Below are 16,630 nucleotides of genomic sequence, written 5' to 3' on the forward strand. Positions count from 1 at the left end.
CTTATACTCTATTGCATTTGTATATGGAACAAGTAATTATTATTATGAGTAATGTTTTCCCAAGCAAAGTAAACCAAATATTTATCTGGGGAATTTAAGCAGCAGAAGGTAACACTGGCAAATTATGTGTTTTAAGCCAATTTGAAGAGAAGTTACTTATCTCCTGCAAGCAATATACCCTCATATGCAAATCTCCTGACCTATCTTAAATATATTAGGATTTTGTTCACTCCAGCTTCATAGAACTTGTACAAAAGTCTGTGACATTATCAAATGGCAAAAAAGATGATATCTATTGGTAAGATGCACTTTTTTCCCCACTAACCCATAGTGGCCCTATAAATGCTAAGCATTTGTAAACTACTGATGACATGAGTGATCACAAAAACAAAGATATCACTTTTCTGTTTCTCCTCTGAGGAGTAAGAAGCCAAATGAGATGAAGAGGATATGAAAACAAATTAAAACAAACAAAAAACCCAGACAAAAGACAAAACAAAACAAAAACACCTTGAATGACATCCCAGAACATCCATGAGAAGCCAGGAAGGAGTTAGGAAAAACAGAATTATAAAAGATGTTTATTTTCTTGAGCCACAAAATCATTTAGGACAATTTTGCAATGAGTTCCAAGGCAAGTTTAACAATCTAAGAAATTGATTTGGAAAAGTTAGGTTGACTATGAGCAAAAAGTGACGAATCAGCAACTGAATACAAGAAATGCTGATCCAGAAATTAAGCAAACCAGCTAAGATCTATGCAAAGGGTCAAGGTTTGTACTGAAAATCCCCAGCTAAGATCTATGCAAAGGGTCAATGTTTGTACTGAAAATCCCCATAATTTTCATTTGCTATTATTGGCAAGGCAGAAAGTCTAATTTTCAAATATCAATAATTAGTTGCAAATTTTATTTGGAATTCTGTGCTAAGAGTTTCATTGAATTTACCTTGAGTATTCTCACAGCAATCTGGGGATCCACTCAGACCCACAGAGCTGGTATATGAAGATTATTTTAAACCAAAGACATTTGAGATTTAACAGATACAGGGAGAAGGCTTTTTCGAGCTTCTCTTATCTAGCTAAAGGCAGAAATTTCTGGGAGTGAGGTTACCATAATCTTCTCTCAGCGGAGATTTATGGCTGGAAAGAGGACTGAGAAGACCACTTGCTGGAAAGAGGACTGAGAAGACCACTTGCACCTGCATAAACAAATATTAGCACAGACTTTGTTATCTCCCATTTGCTCCTCTAGAAACCCATCTGTTCTTTCCATGGAAGCCTCTTCTCCCTCTTCCTTTCCCCTTAATAATTTAGATATTTAAACCCCTGTCTTTAGATGTTTGGAGAGTCACATTTTCTCTTTTCTCCTACCTAGGTAAATACAAGTTGACTTCTCTCTTGCTAATCTTTTTTCAGTTTAATTTGATGAAGTTTTGGAATATAGGTGAGGTCCGGAGCCGGCGACCAAGAAAGAATTCTTGAGACGTCTTTGTGCAAAATGGTGGTTTTATTAAAGCATGGGGACAGGACTTGTGGGCAGGAAGATTGGCTGCTCTGCACCTGAAGGGGTGGCTGATTATATATCCAGGAGTTGGGGGAAGTAAGCAAAAGGGAGATTCCAAGAGGATTTTCATATGCTAAGATACAAGATATTGGACCTTACAAGATACTGGAGGCCTTGCCATTGTCAAGCTAAAGATTGCTTTTCCCTCTAACAAGGTATTAACATTAAGACAGTTGGAAACTTCCTGAAGAATGTCACACATATCTCAACCTGGGTGGGAGTTGTTTGTGGGATATCAGCTGTGCTTTGTCCTCACCTAGCCCTGCTCCCTCATCAAATTCACAGTTATCAATTCTTCAGTTAATGAACACAGGACAGTGGAGGAAAAAATTTTTCCTCCAACAAACCATAAGATGCAAGTAATTCTCATCTTCATTGTAAATGTGAGTAAACAGGCTCAGAGAAACTAGGAAACTTGCCCAAGTTCATTGAACCAGAGGAATCAAGATTCAAAGAGAAGGCTATATTGTCTTGTGGTATATACACAAGTAAAGCTATTAAAATAATTAGCGTTAGGTTGTTTGTATTAGATCTAAAGGCCCTACCAGACCATGTGAACTGGTCTAAATCTTAAAAGCAATTCTTCCAAGACCCCATCACCAATGTCTTAATTCTGAATGTTTTGGTATTCACCAGGAAGGATATTACTTGGGTGACTATAAGGTTTATCCAAAATTATTTGGTGAAAGTAAGGATAAATGAATCATTTAATTTAATCCTCCACAAACTGGCTTTTAAGGTTGGTTATGTTTAACCATTGGAAGAAATTCCTTACATACAATTAGAAAACTGACTCAGGGTGAAAGAATCTAGCATGACTAAGACTTGCACTTGTCACACATGGGTAATGAGGAAGTTAAGCAGACAATACACAGGACCTACACCCGAGAGAGACCAATTTCTCTTTACCCCAAGGCACGCCCTAACCTTGCAATTCTGAAGAAATGGCCCCAGAACGGTTGTTATTAGCAGCCATGAGGGAAGTCTACCAGTCAGGGTCATGGAGAATCAGCTGCAGCTTTGAGAGGAGGGTTAAAGGAGAAGTGGCCTGGGAAAAAGGAAAAAAAGTAGGATGGCAGCATAAAGATAGAAAAGAAAATCCCCTGTGATGGGCACAGGAAAGCAAACCACCTGCAAAACAACGAGAATAGTTGATAGACCTAACTGTGTTACCAGAAGGCAGGAATAATATTACTACCTCCCTCAACTGAAAACAATTAGGATGGACTAATAGGGACAAATTTCCAGGATATTTTTTTAGGTCAAGTTACAGAACCAAATGACAATATTTTTGTTTTTAAAAATCCACATAGTGGAATATATTTCCTAAGGGTGTGTAGAAATATCCCTGTATAAATACACAGTAAACGGACTGGAAAGATATTGTGGAAGTAAAGATCACCAAAGGAGAACAATCAGAAGCTATTTAGTGAGTTTATCTCAGCAAGGGAGTCAGCCACCATCACTAGTGTTTGGCAGAGACTCAGAGACAGGCAGTGGTAAAAAGTGGCAGAAAGTAGAATAATAGTGGAAAAAAGCAAGCTTCAGGTATGCCGTGATTGGAAATCATTGGCATGGGAAGCTAGGAGACAGGCTAACTACAAGCTGGGTGTCTTCTGTGATTGTTTTGGAGAGCATATTTGGCTTTCTCTGGCTGCTCCTGAGTTGGAAGATGATAGTCATTGACCAAACTCTGAGATTCCTGGACCAGTCACTGCAGAGTTTGTGGTTTGGTTTATGAGCCTGCTGGTTGCAGAGGTTGTATGTCAGAGTTCTATAGATATATATATATAGTCTGGCCCCTGTTTGTTTGTATTTTCAGTCTCTCAGTATGTGCTAGACTGATATTAAAGTCTAAATTCCTTATTTGTAATGTTATTTTTAAATATATATATATATATATATATAAGAATACATTCACTCATTTTTTACTTGTATATATATATATTTTTAATTCTGAAGCAAAATGCTGGAAGGATGATAATTGTCATTCCTAAAGCTTGTGATGGGTCTTATTTTACAGCAGAGGGAATTGAGACACTAAGTTGATAAAAATCAGACAGAATTTAATTCCAGGTATATCTGATCTTTAAAGTTACTTTTCACTGTGCCATGCTGCTGCTTACAAAAGTATAGTGATTCTAACATTAAAAGAGAGAATAGTCATTACTGCTCACAAAGGGTAAGCATAGACATATTGGATTAACGCGATTAATTAGCATCTTTTAGTATGATATTAGAATCTAACTATTAATATGATATTAGAATTCAGAAATTGTTACTGCCCTTTTTCAAACTGAGTTTATAAGATTATCATATAATAGTTTTAGATGAATTATTACAGTGATCCTTCATATTTCCAAAAGAGTAGCTTTGGCTTTTGGAAAAAAAAATAGCATCTAAAAAGCAGTTATAACTGGAAAACAGGATAGTATGGAAACTTTATGCATTTTTCAAATAATTTATTTCAGAGAACAATCTATCACTATATTGCTGATGAAATAGTATGTACCAATTTCTCTTCTAGGAGATGCTAATGAATCCATTTCTTGTAGGTTTAGAGCAGGACATGAACCACTTGACTTTTTCATGTGCAAATAGACCTAACCTAACTTCGATTATCTTGTTAAGAGTTTATAAAGGTGTTATATTTACCTCTGGTTTAAGGAATACAAACCAATACTTGAAGGGCCGAACTCTTTTTTTTTTTTTTAAAGATTTTTTAAAATTTATTCATGAGAGACACAGACAGAGGAAAGGCAGAGACACAGGCGGAGGGAGAAGCAGGCTCCATGCAGGGAGCCTGATGTGGGACTTGATCCCGGAATTCCGGGATCTCGCCCTGAGCCCAAGGCAGATGCTCAACCACTAAGCCACTGAGGTATCCCCATAAAAGTAATTTTTATATTAAGTAATTGTAACCCTCACTTGAGACAACAGATTAATATCTATCAATATCTCTTCTATTTTTCTGCCTTGACTATTATTTCAGTGATTTACACAATAATCCCATGGTTCACATGAAATATCACATTAAAATCATCTGGAGAACTTAGAAAAGTATATCAGTGCCTTTCCCTCCATCATGCACAAATCCAAAAAATTCTGATTAAATTGGTCTAGAGTCTCTGCCTCAGTATGTTTTAAATTATTGAGTTTGTCATCTCTGAGTTCTCCCAAGTGTATGTGCAATGAACATATTAATAGACTTCTGGGTTTTTTTTTCTTGTTAATCAGTCTAATTTGTAGAACCCTGGCTATGGAACCTAAGACCGTACACTTCCATTTGACAGTAACTTCTCAGGGAGGTCTCCACTCTGGTGATGCTAGCCAGCAGCTTGAGTTGAAAAATACTGCTATAGACCAAAACAGTTAATGTAAAAAAGATTTCATGAAGCAGTTGATCAGTTTGTTGGCCAGCATCTGTCCCTCAAGGTCCTGGAAGGCTGAATCTACCTCTTCTCCCCCAGAGCCATCCCTATAATGGTGTGCATATGATCCAATTTACAATAATCCAAAGCAGAGTGGAGACCTCCTTGAGAAGAGTTGTTCTGCCCTTCCTAATAAAAGAGAGGAAGCCAGAGAGTTTTTCTATGTCTCTTTTGTCTCAACTGCCTTTAGCTCAAAATCATTCTTACGCCAGATTTACATATTTCAGGGTGGCCTCTTCTGAATCCCTTCAGAAGGAAGTCCTCTTTTGTGACTGCAAGCTGTAGGGACCATTTCAGGCATGGTTTATAGCAATTTTATTACCACAGGGAGGAATTTTTCACCAATAGAAGAAAAATGATGCCTAACTTCACATACAAAGAGAAACAGAATCTAGAGTTAGACAAAGAGCCCTGTTTTTCATTCAATAAATATTTATTCATCATGTGTGTTGGCTGGTGACAGACGACTGATATTGAGCCCCTGGATCCATCACTAGAGTTTCTACTAGAAGTTCTATGGTACTAGCTTAAGTATTTCATTCCATTTTGAGTCAGTTTTTTATTGCTTGCAACCAGAACTGTCCTGAAAAATATCAAAATCATTTGGCATTTTTGTAACATCAGAATCAATTTTTGAAGTCATAGAATAGTTCACTGATTCCCAACTCCTCTTCTTCCAATCAGGCTTTAAAATCTTTCTCTCTCTCTCTCTCTCTCTCTCTCTCTCTCTCTCGGTGAAATATATACAGAGAACTACACAAAGCATTATGTGTAACCACCACCTAACTCAAGGAAATTAATTTTATTAAGCAATAGAATTTTTTTAGCAACTCAGATGCTCACTTGTACTGTTTTCCAATCATTAATTACTATGCACTCACGGAAGGTAACCAGTGTTTTGATTTTAGTGGTCTTCAGTTTCCTACATTTCCTTATAGGCTTACCACTTAAGTGTGGATGACTAAAACATAAAATTTTGCCTGTTTTTGTATTTTATATGATGGGAACTACATAGTATTCATGAGTGGTATTTGGCTTCTCTGTGCATTTGTGAGATCTGTCAATGTTTTTCCATGTAGCTATAGTTCATTCATTTCTATTGATGTATAGTATCTTATTATATGAATACGTGACAAGTTACTTCTTCATTCTACTGTGGATAGACATGTGGATTATTTCTACTTTTTGGCTACTGTGAATAATGCTGCTGTGGACATGCTTGTATATATCTCTTCATACACATGGGCAAGCATTTTCTGTTGGGCACATACCTAGTAGGAAAATCACAGATTATTAGAATATAATTATGGTCAACTTTAGGAAATACTGTCAACCTGGTTTCCAAAGTGGGTATAACAGTCCATATTCCTTCCAGCAGTGGAAAAGAGTTTCTTTTGCTCTGCATCCTCAACAAGCCTTGATATTAGCTACCTTTTTAAGTGTGCGCATCTAGTCAGATGTGGAGGAATTTCATTTTGGTTTCAATAGAAATTAACATGGCTGCTAATAAAATTAAATATTGTTGGTTTACTGGCCATTTGGATACCCTTTGCTCAAGTCTTTTGCCTACTTTTCTATGTTGTTATGGCATTTTCATATTGATTTGTAGGAAAATTCTCTGTGTATCTGAATAAAAGCCATTTTTTTTATTATATGTGTCACAAATATATTCTTCCAGTTTTTCTTGACTTTTCATTTTCTTAATAGTATATTTTGATCAATGGAAGCTCTTAATATTAATGTAGTCTTGCCAAACTTTGCCATTACAATTAGGTGGTTTTTCTGGGTGTGTCATGTATAAAAAATCACTCCCTATCATGAGTTCATAAAAATATTCTCCTTTACAATTTTCTGGAAGAATTGTTATGGCTCTCAAATTTAGATGTAACATCCCACTGAGTTGATTTTTGTGTTAAATGTAAGGAAAGGATCATTTAATATCTTCTTTGTAAAAAAATTTTTAAGTTTTTCCTAATGATTAGAACTCATACGATTGACTTATCAAAGTCTACTGTTACTTAATAGATTCACCCTTTTCCCAGACAAGGCAAAGTCCTTAGAAAACTCAACACCTTCCTGACTTACATGCCATTCTTGTCAGGCATTTTAACTGTCTCTACATTTCACCCCAAGACATTATTGTTATTATTATTGCTTTATATTGCCAGTATTCTTGTATATTCCCTGTCCCCATATTTACCATGTTCGTTGTCTTTCTTTCTTTCCTGCATCTTTAACTTCCTGATATTATTTTAAATCTATCTGGAGAACTCTTTTTAGTACTTCCTTTAACTCAGGTCTGATGGTGAATTCTCTTAATTTTTGTTTGTCTGAAAATACAATTTTTAAAGGATATTTTCATTGGATATATAATTCTAGTTTGGTAGATATTTCCCATAGCATTTTGAAAATGGTATTCCATTGTTTTTTGGCTTATTTGTAATCTAATATCCTCATGAAAAGTGTTAAGTGGAATTGGAAAAAAAGAACATGTGCCTGGTAACTTCAATATGTAAAAGTCCCTATGTACCTCTTGTTTTCTATAATACAACTTTTTTATAATACATTTATTTTTTTTTATCCCTGCTGTCTTGTCCCTCATGCAAAATTGTTTGTAGTAATAATTTGAGATCTAGGATGTTATCTTCCTCAAGAGATTTACAATGAACTATGCCAAGTTCCTGGGAATATTGGCAACCCAGGGTCACCTCCAAATGATTTAAAGATGGTGGTAGTCCCTGAAAATGCTTATCTCCTTTCTGGTTCTCCTTTTCTTCTAAGCTGTAATGGTTGGCTCCCAGCCTGATTCTGAACAAGTAATTTACCGCTGTCCCTGCTTGCTGGGCCCTGGATTCTCATCTGTATGCCTTTAAGTGCTTATTCTAGGCTGCAAAACCATGGGCTAGCTACTTCATCTCTGTCCCTAGGGGAAAAGCAGCCCCAGTTGCCTAGCCATTTCCCTAGTTCTCATCCCTCCCCCAGATCCTAGCCTGGTAATTCGTTATTGTTAACTGTGAGATGCCCACATGCTTTTTAAAAATTCTTAAATAGCCTTTTAAGTTGTCCTAGAAGGAAAGTTCATTAATACTGTCTAACATATCAATACTGATGACCTATTTAGACCCAGTGTTTCATATTCTTAGCGAAATTCTGTTCACACAAAACGTAAGAACCTCATGGGTAAAAGTATGACTGCTTTCAGAGAAATAAATTTTACATTTTTTAGAATAAACCATCCCAAAAACGCAATGTAAGTTTTTCCTGTGAGCACTGTGCCATAGAAGGGACAAGTTGCCTGTCACCTATTGTTAGTACCAAATATATCAGAGCTATTTGGTTCACAAATCAACTGATTGCCAAGAGTGAGAGTGAGGATGAAAATGTTCCAGGAAAACCACTTAGGAAAACAATGCTTTTTCTTTTTATTATCTAATTAATTTTGCATATTTTATTTCCCAGCAGATATGCAGCAGTACAAACTTCATTTTATCATCAGTCATTAAAAAAGCACATGTGAAAAGGAATCCATAATAATTTTGAGAAAGGTTCTAAGGAACTTGCCAGGAAAGCAGAATGGCCATTTAATCCCTGTTCTACATCTGGCACCTATGAAGGGCTCTACGTCAGCAACATATGGCCCCTTGGTGAGATGAAGTCCAAAGATTGTTCTGGTATGGCCTGCAAGCTATGAATGGTTTTTATATTTTTAAAGGATCATGTGCATACACACACCAAAAAATCAAAGAAGCATATATAACATATATTATCTATCTCTTTATAGAAAAAGTTTTGATCCCTTTTCTGTATCATCTTGTTCAGCCTTATGAAGATGCTGAGAATTTTACCCTATTTGCAAGCTAACAGTTTATCCTGCTATAGTTTCATGGATGGTGGCAGAAGACATGAGACTCTAGGGTCAGAAACAAAAGACTTTATTTTTCACAGTAATAGTAGTCAGAAATAATCAGCATTTGCATCAGTTCCCTGAGCCCCAATTCCCACAAGGCAACACGAAGAGAGCCAGGTGAAACCTGCACACACAGTGGCTATGTTACAAGAGAGGAATTTAGGGAACCTGAGCTTAAGGAACCTGAACCTTTCTATAATGGGCAGTGAGCATACCTGCTCTCTGCTCCCAGGGAGACATTATCTCAATCTTCAAAGGTTGATTGCTATACAAACATTCAAAAAAAAAAAAAAAAAAGTCTGAAACAAAGGCAATGTCTCTTCTTGCTAGACACGTAGAAACACAAAGAATCCATGGAGAATTGTCTCTCAATAAATCTAAACTCATTATCTAAAGCATGTTATGATAGCTTTATCATTCCAAAAGTTGACCTGATCCACAAAAGTGTTACAGTATTTTCAGTATTTTCTTAAAAAGCAGAGGAAATAATATATAAAGAGCTATTTCTAAAGGCAGTTTAAAATCCTAACATTTAAAAAACAATTTTCAGCTACTTTGATACTTCTGATATTTAAAAAGGTTTATTTCTGATAGGGTCCAATAACAAATTATATTTACCTTCTAACTAACTTCTAAACTGACTCCTACATTTTCTTTAGTGGAGGCATAATTTAGTGTTCTACTTTTAATACTATAGTCCAAATTTTTTTTTTAAAGTTATCCTAGAATTTAATAAGAAATACACATCTTAGACAAGAAACTTAAACATGTTAGGAACATTTTCAATGTATGATCTAACCAGTATTATAGTTTTATTTAATTTCTAGAATTGGAGACAAATAAGTAGTTTTTTCAAAAAACTATATATATATGCAACAGTGTTTAAGTAAAAATTAAGATGCTATTTAAAAAATTCGTAAGATAAAATTTTACAAGGCTATAAACTAAATAACATTTAGTTATATATTTAACAAGATGCATTTATTGAAAATAATAAGCTTTGTGATATTCAGAATCTTTTAGAAAATTTGAATCATCTTCAAACGTCAGACATGGGATGGTTGTAATTCCTTCAGTTATTAAAAACTTTTTAAATTTATTTACTTGAAAGAGAGATAAAAAGGGAGAGCATGAGCAGAGGGAGAAGCAGACTCCCTGCTGAGAAGGGAGGTTGATGTGGGGCTCCATCCCATGACCTTGAGATCATGACCTGATCTAAAGGCAGAAGCTTAACTGACTGAGCCACCCATGTGCTTACCAATATGAAACTTTCTCAACCTCCAAAAGTATGAGGTCCAGTCTAAACTGGTCTGATGGTTCTATTATATAAGCCTGAGCTGAAGAACTCTGGAGAAAGCAAGGTTAGTTTGAGGCAAAATGGAATCTAAGGTTTCCTACTAGGAATTATCTGGTGGCTTTGAGTTCCTAACCTACTGAACAAAAGTCAAAGATTTGATGTTATACTAGCTAATTTTGCACAATAACTTATAAAAAGCTTTAAAATATATATGAAACAAGAACATAAGCTAAAAATGTCTTGCGTGGCTGGCTGTTCCCCACTACTTATAAGTGATACTACTTATTTGGACTTGTTCAGTCTCTTATTTTAATTTGGACAGAACTAGAAGTCATTTTAGCTTAGAACTAGGTCTGAGGTAGGTTCACAAAGATTATTTCTATATATGCAAATAACTCATTTGGATGTCCATGTTTTGAGGATCTTCATATATCTGTTATCTTTTAAATATTCTATTAAAGTATCTATTATAAGTTTTCTAAAGCAAATGTAAAGTCCATATAAATCAATTTCATTTTATTACAAGCCAAAGTTTAACCATGAATAAATTGTTATAAGAGATGCTGGAACTTCTGACAATATTTGATATGGTATTTCAGATCAAGTGAGGACATGTAAGTTGAAGGAAGGTTGGAGAGAAAGTATTCTCTAACTTCTTAGGGTACATACTTTATGTCTGATAAGATACTGTCCTTTACTAATAATACTTTTCTAATCACTGACTTTTAAGACCTCTTAAGGAAAAAGGAAATAGTAGTCATTTAAATGTTAACCACATTTTAGTTTGACAACCAAAACTGATTAGCTTCATCTTATTCACAATCTACACTGGTTCCTAGAAGGATGTTCACACATATGTCTTCGCAAAAAAGAAAAAAAAAAGCTGAGCTATATGTGAGCTAAATTTTGCTGTCTATAAATTTACAAAGCAAATGACAATACATGAAATAGCTTTCTACGCAATTTGCAAGTTTTGTACAACATGAAAATAATAAATAAGATTAAAACTTATGTACAGAAAGTTATAAATAAAGTATATAAATTAATCACAGAATATGAAAAGTATTTGTAACACATATTAAACAAAAATATTAATTTCTTGAATTTGTAATAAATTTTACAAATTATTGAGGGAAAAAATGCAACATCCATAGCAAAATAGTCAAAGGATATTAACAGAGAATTGACAGAAAAAGAAAATGGAATCATGCTCAACTTCATTCATAATAAAGGCAAACCAAAACAAATTATATTTTCAACTCTCTGAACAGCAAACATAAAGTATTTTGACAATATACAATACTGACACTGTCATTAACTAAAAGGTAAACCGACACAGCTGTTTGGGGGCAATTTTGCAGTATATATCAAAATCTAAAATGTTTATACACTGAGCACCATAATTCTGTAGTTACAAATATACCCAATGAATAAGCTCTCAAGTATTATAAGGTATATATAGTGTAATATATTTAAAGATCCATCATTGGTAAAAATAAAAACTTAGACATGACCTAAATATCCATCAATTAGTCTGCCTGGTTAAATAAATTATCATATACTCAACAAATGCAATATTATTACATTAATAACTGTACATATGAAAATACATATAAAAATACATAATGTACATATCAAAATACATAATGTATTTTAAAATTGTGTATCAATATATATCATCCACATTAAGATACCTTTTTAAACTAATGACCAGAAAAGAATCGGCTTCCATCCTTTCTAGATGGCATTTTAACTTTTATAATAAAATATAATACTATAACATTTGCTTTCCTCACTCAAGAAACTCTTTAGCAAATATCTGAAGGGATTATAAAGAATATTAAAAATAATACCATTTTTGGTACAACCAATTTACTTGGACAACAGTTTGTCTTCCATGGTTTGTTTGTCATCTTCTATTGATAGATGATGACCTATCAAATCAAAGGTAAAGAACATACCCTGTGAACCAGCAATACCCTCCTAAATATAGACCCTACAAAAACTTACACACATATCCACCATGACATGTATACTAAATTGTTCATGGCAGCAATGTTCATAACAGCAAAAACAAAAATCTGGAAACTACCTAAAAATTCATTAACAGAAGAATGGCTACATCAATTGGGGTATACCAATACAAGGTAATACTATAGTGTTGGGAAAAATAAATATACTATAGCACATACAACAACATGGATCAACTGCACAAACATATGCTGAGATGAAGCAAGAAACAAAAAAAACCTTTAGTATGAACCTATTTATATTCTGGTTGGGGATATATATGTATATAAAAAAACAAGGAAATGACTTCTCAGTCTATCTGGGAGTAGGATAAAATGATTGTGAGCTAGAAGGGGTATACCTGGGGTTGGGCAATGTTATGTTTCATGACTTAGATGATGACTCATACAGGTATTTGCTTTGTAATTCTTACCAAAATATACACGTCTTAAATGCTTTCCTATGTATATATGTTATATGTCATAATAAAAACTGCAAAAATAAAATAGGCATTCAAAACTATTCTGCATCAAAATCACGGTTCATAAAGACCAACACTGATTCCAAAGGATATCTTATCCTAGTCAGCAAGGAGTCAAAGGCTTAGAGAATGAATTCTAAGGTTTGGTCATTTATACTCCCAAAATAAAGTACAGAGAGAACGAATATGTAAGTGTGTTCAAACCATCACGATAAATATCAGTACCGGTACTGAGAATAGATTCTGTATTTAGATGAGAAGATAGAATTATTAAAAAAAAAAAGATAGAATTCTGATTCTTTCATTATTAGATCTTTAATATTCGTTACTGAATCAGATATTGGTCTTTCCTTTTCAAGAATATTATATTTCTTGATGAATTTACTTCATAAGTTGCAAATCTTCCTAAATAATCATACTAACGTATCCTTCCTATCATCACTGCTCATATTTACCTAGCCTTCACAGAAAGAACCTGAGAGCTGAACAAAGAAGTATAATGCAACATGTCCAGAGACTTAAAATCACCTAGTTAAAAAATCTCTCTTCTGAACTCATGCACCACGTTCAAATATATGGTGGCAGACACAGTGAAGAAGGAGGAAGAAAAGATGTGAATTGCTACAGCACGCGCAGAGAGTGCGCGCACACACACGTGCTATTTTATAAAAGGAAAACCACTTAAAAATGTTAGCTCTATATTGATGTTTCTAGGTACATTTTCAGTTTCCATGTTCAACATAACTACCATTTTAATACTAGTATTAGGATGTTTTATAGTCCTTTAAAATGCATGTTACCTACTCACTGGTAGGACTCCTCTCATCACAGAAAATACCAGAACTCCATGGGTTTTGACTGTCCATATGAGTGACCAGTAGAAGATATTTCCCAACCTGCATAGTGAAGTGTCTAAATCTTGGTCAACAGGATGCAAGTATGCATGCACATGCAGCATGCATGCGCATGTGTGTGTGTGTGTGTGTGTGTGTTGTGTGATGCTAAGGAAACTGCTTGTTTTCCACTCTCTAGTTCCCCCTTCCCACTGACTGAAAAGTAGCTAGAAGTGAAGCAAGTGTCTCTGATTCATAGATAAGAGCCTCCTTCCTGAAGAGAAGGCAGGGCTGCCTGGCAAGATTGAGACATAACAGTTCTGGGCTGTTGTCTAAGGAAAACATTTATGTCGATATTACTTAAAGACTGAAATTTGAGGGTACTGTTAAAGTATATTCTAGCATTAGAACCTAAATACTCAGTTAAATTATTTGTAGAACACTAAATCATTGTCTCATACAAAAGCAAAAATAAATGTTATGAGAGTTAGGGGATTAAAAATAAAACCATAAATCGAAATACGTACATATTAATTTTATGTACATGACCTTGTAATGGCAAAGACCTGTCTAAACATTATATCAAAGGTAAAAATCACAAAGAAAAAATACTGAAATACTTGACAGCAATACATTTTTTAAATAATTAAATGCTGACACTACATGAACAAAATTACAATGCAAGTGACAAATGGAAGAAATACCAATTTAGTTTATGGTTTAAATGTGATACATAGAAAGCTCTTAAAATTGGTAAGAAAACGGCAGAAAAATGGTAAAAATATAACAAGAATATACTGATTCTTGTTACAAGCCATGAGAACCAACTATGGTTAATTTAAAGTGATTTAACTGGGAAATATGAGAAAGCTAAAAGGAGGAACTGGATGCGAAAAGGAAAGTAGTTCCAGAGGGTTTTGGTAGCATGAACTACTTATACAGTTTTCCCTGAATGCTGCCAATGGAATAAATGGGCAGGTCCCTGGAAGCAGACATAGGTGGACGACAGCACAGAGAAGGTTTGCTGGGAAGTGCTCACAGAAGATCCACCCATAAGGAAACAAGGAAGGCAGTACTGGGTAGAGAGAGAAGCTGACTTACAAGGAGGATGGAGCTAAAGCCTCAAGCCAATCCTACAGGGTGTTCATTAGAGTAGTCCCAAATAGAAGCAATGGCGTTAGTATAGTCTCTTCAGCCGGTCCTGCCTTGGGCTATACCCCTCTCCCTTGCAAGGCAGTAAGTTAGTGAGGGAGGCAGTGAGGTATGTGCAGCTAATAACCCCAGCAACTGGACTTATTTTCTGACTTGTATCACATCATTCAAAATTCAAAACTCTTAGGAGAGCCAGATGGCCCATTTGTTAATGTGCTTGCAATATGGCTGGGGTAGGCAAGGTCCCTGAATATTATATACTTCAAAACTGCAGAGAGGTCATTCCCATACCCAACCAAAAAACCTATTTATGCTATTACCAGAACAAGGCAGAATGGAAGCCAGACTTTTAGGATACAGCAACTGCCGACTATAGATTTCAATAGGCAATTCATAGATACATATGAATTATATTATATAATACATGTGAATGATTAATATTATTAGTATATTTTAAGAAGTTCACCCTCACCAGCAATCGATGATTGAAAATTAAACTTTTTTTTTTTTTTCTAATCATACTGACAAAGAAGATCCTTCTCAGAATTTGTAAGGTTGGTGGAAGATAAGCATTCAAGTACAATGCTGATAGAAGAATACATTGATACAAACTTTGGAAAATCAATTTTGCAATGTATGCCAAAAGTTTTAAAAATACACATACCTTGCAATTTAACTTCTAGGAATTTATCCTAAGGAAATAATCAATTATGAATAAAGATATATGCACAAAGCAACTCAGCATTTCTTGCTATAGTTATAAAGGAAGGAAACTAAACATTCAAAAATAGGATAGATTCAGTAACTTATGATAAATCCAAATGATGCAATATTATGAAGACATTAGGAATCATGCAGTTGCAAGATATTTATATATGCAGAAAGATGTTCATGTTATTGGTAAATTTTAAAAATTACAAAAAAATGCTTAAAACCAAAAGGTAAATGTTATTTTAGGGTGACAGTATTATACTTCTGTTTTATTTTTGTTATGACTTCTGTATTAAATATATATTACTTTTATAATTAGAAAAATATTTAATTAATGGACCTCATAAACATGACATTTTTAACTTATATTCTAGAACTTCAGGTCTTTGGATTGGTAGAAACAGAATTATGCTTTTAGTTCAAATTTCTTAAAAAATTAAAAACAGCTTTTGACTAATCTAAGAGTTGCCTTTCAGGGCCAGACCCGAAGTCGATGTGATAGTCCAGTTTTAAGTAAAAACAATTTCTTGTACTGTCAAAATCTGTCTTCACTTTTACAATCATCAGCTGTTGTTGTTGTTGTTGTTGTTTTAATGGGGATATTGAACCTAATAGTTTTGGCCCTTATTTATTTATTTATTTATTTATTTATTTATTTATTTATTTTTTGGCCCATATTTAAAGGCAGATTAAATTGCTTGGAAAGAGCTCAGAGGAAAGTAATAAAAATAATTATGTACTTAGAAATTGGGTTCTATAGTGACAAGTAATAGGAAATCATTTAGAAACTAAAATGAAAAGTAACCTTACATTTTATGGGTTACTATAACCTCTGAATAGGACAAGAGGCAAAAACTTGAATTATTAGAAGAATAATTTAGTTCAGCCATTAGGAAGAATGCCCTGTTCTTAAATAAGTATTTGAGTCTTTATTACATATTTGATACTATGGTTATAAGAGCTTATAATCATCAATGTGTTATTAAGGAAAAAAATAGTTTTTTTTTGGGTGCGCCTGGCTGGCTCTGTAGGTGGAACATGCAATGCTTGATCTCAACGTTGTGAGGTCGAGCCCCAGGCTGGGTGAAGAGATTACTTAAAATTTTTTTTTAAATGTTTTTTTAAAGTATCAGTGGTAGAATAATTATTCCGTTTTTCAAGGTAGTGGGCTTACTTCATAATTCTTAAGATTCCTTCCATGTTTGTTTGCTTGTTTATTTTTGTATTTCAGGCATCCTAAAAAA

The sequence above is a fragment of the Canis lupus genome, chromosome 10, assembly GCF_048164855.1.
Source record: "Canis lupus baileyi chromosome 10, mCanLup2.hap1, whole genome shotgun sequence".
NCBI lineage: Eukaryota > Metazoa > Chordata > Mammalia > Carnivora > Canidae > Canis > Canis lupus.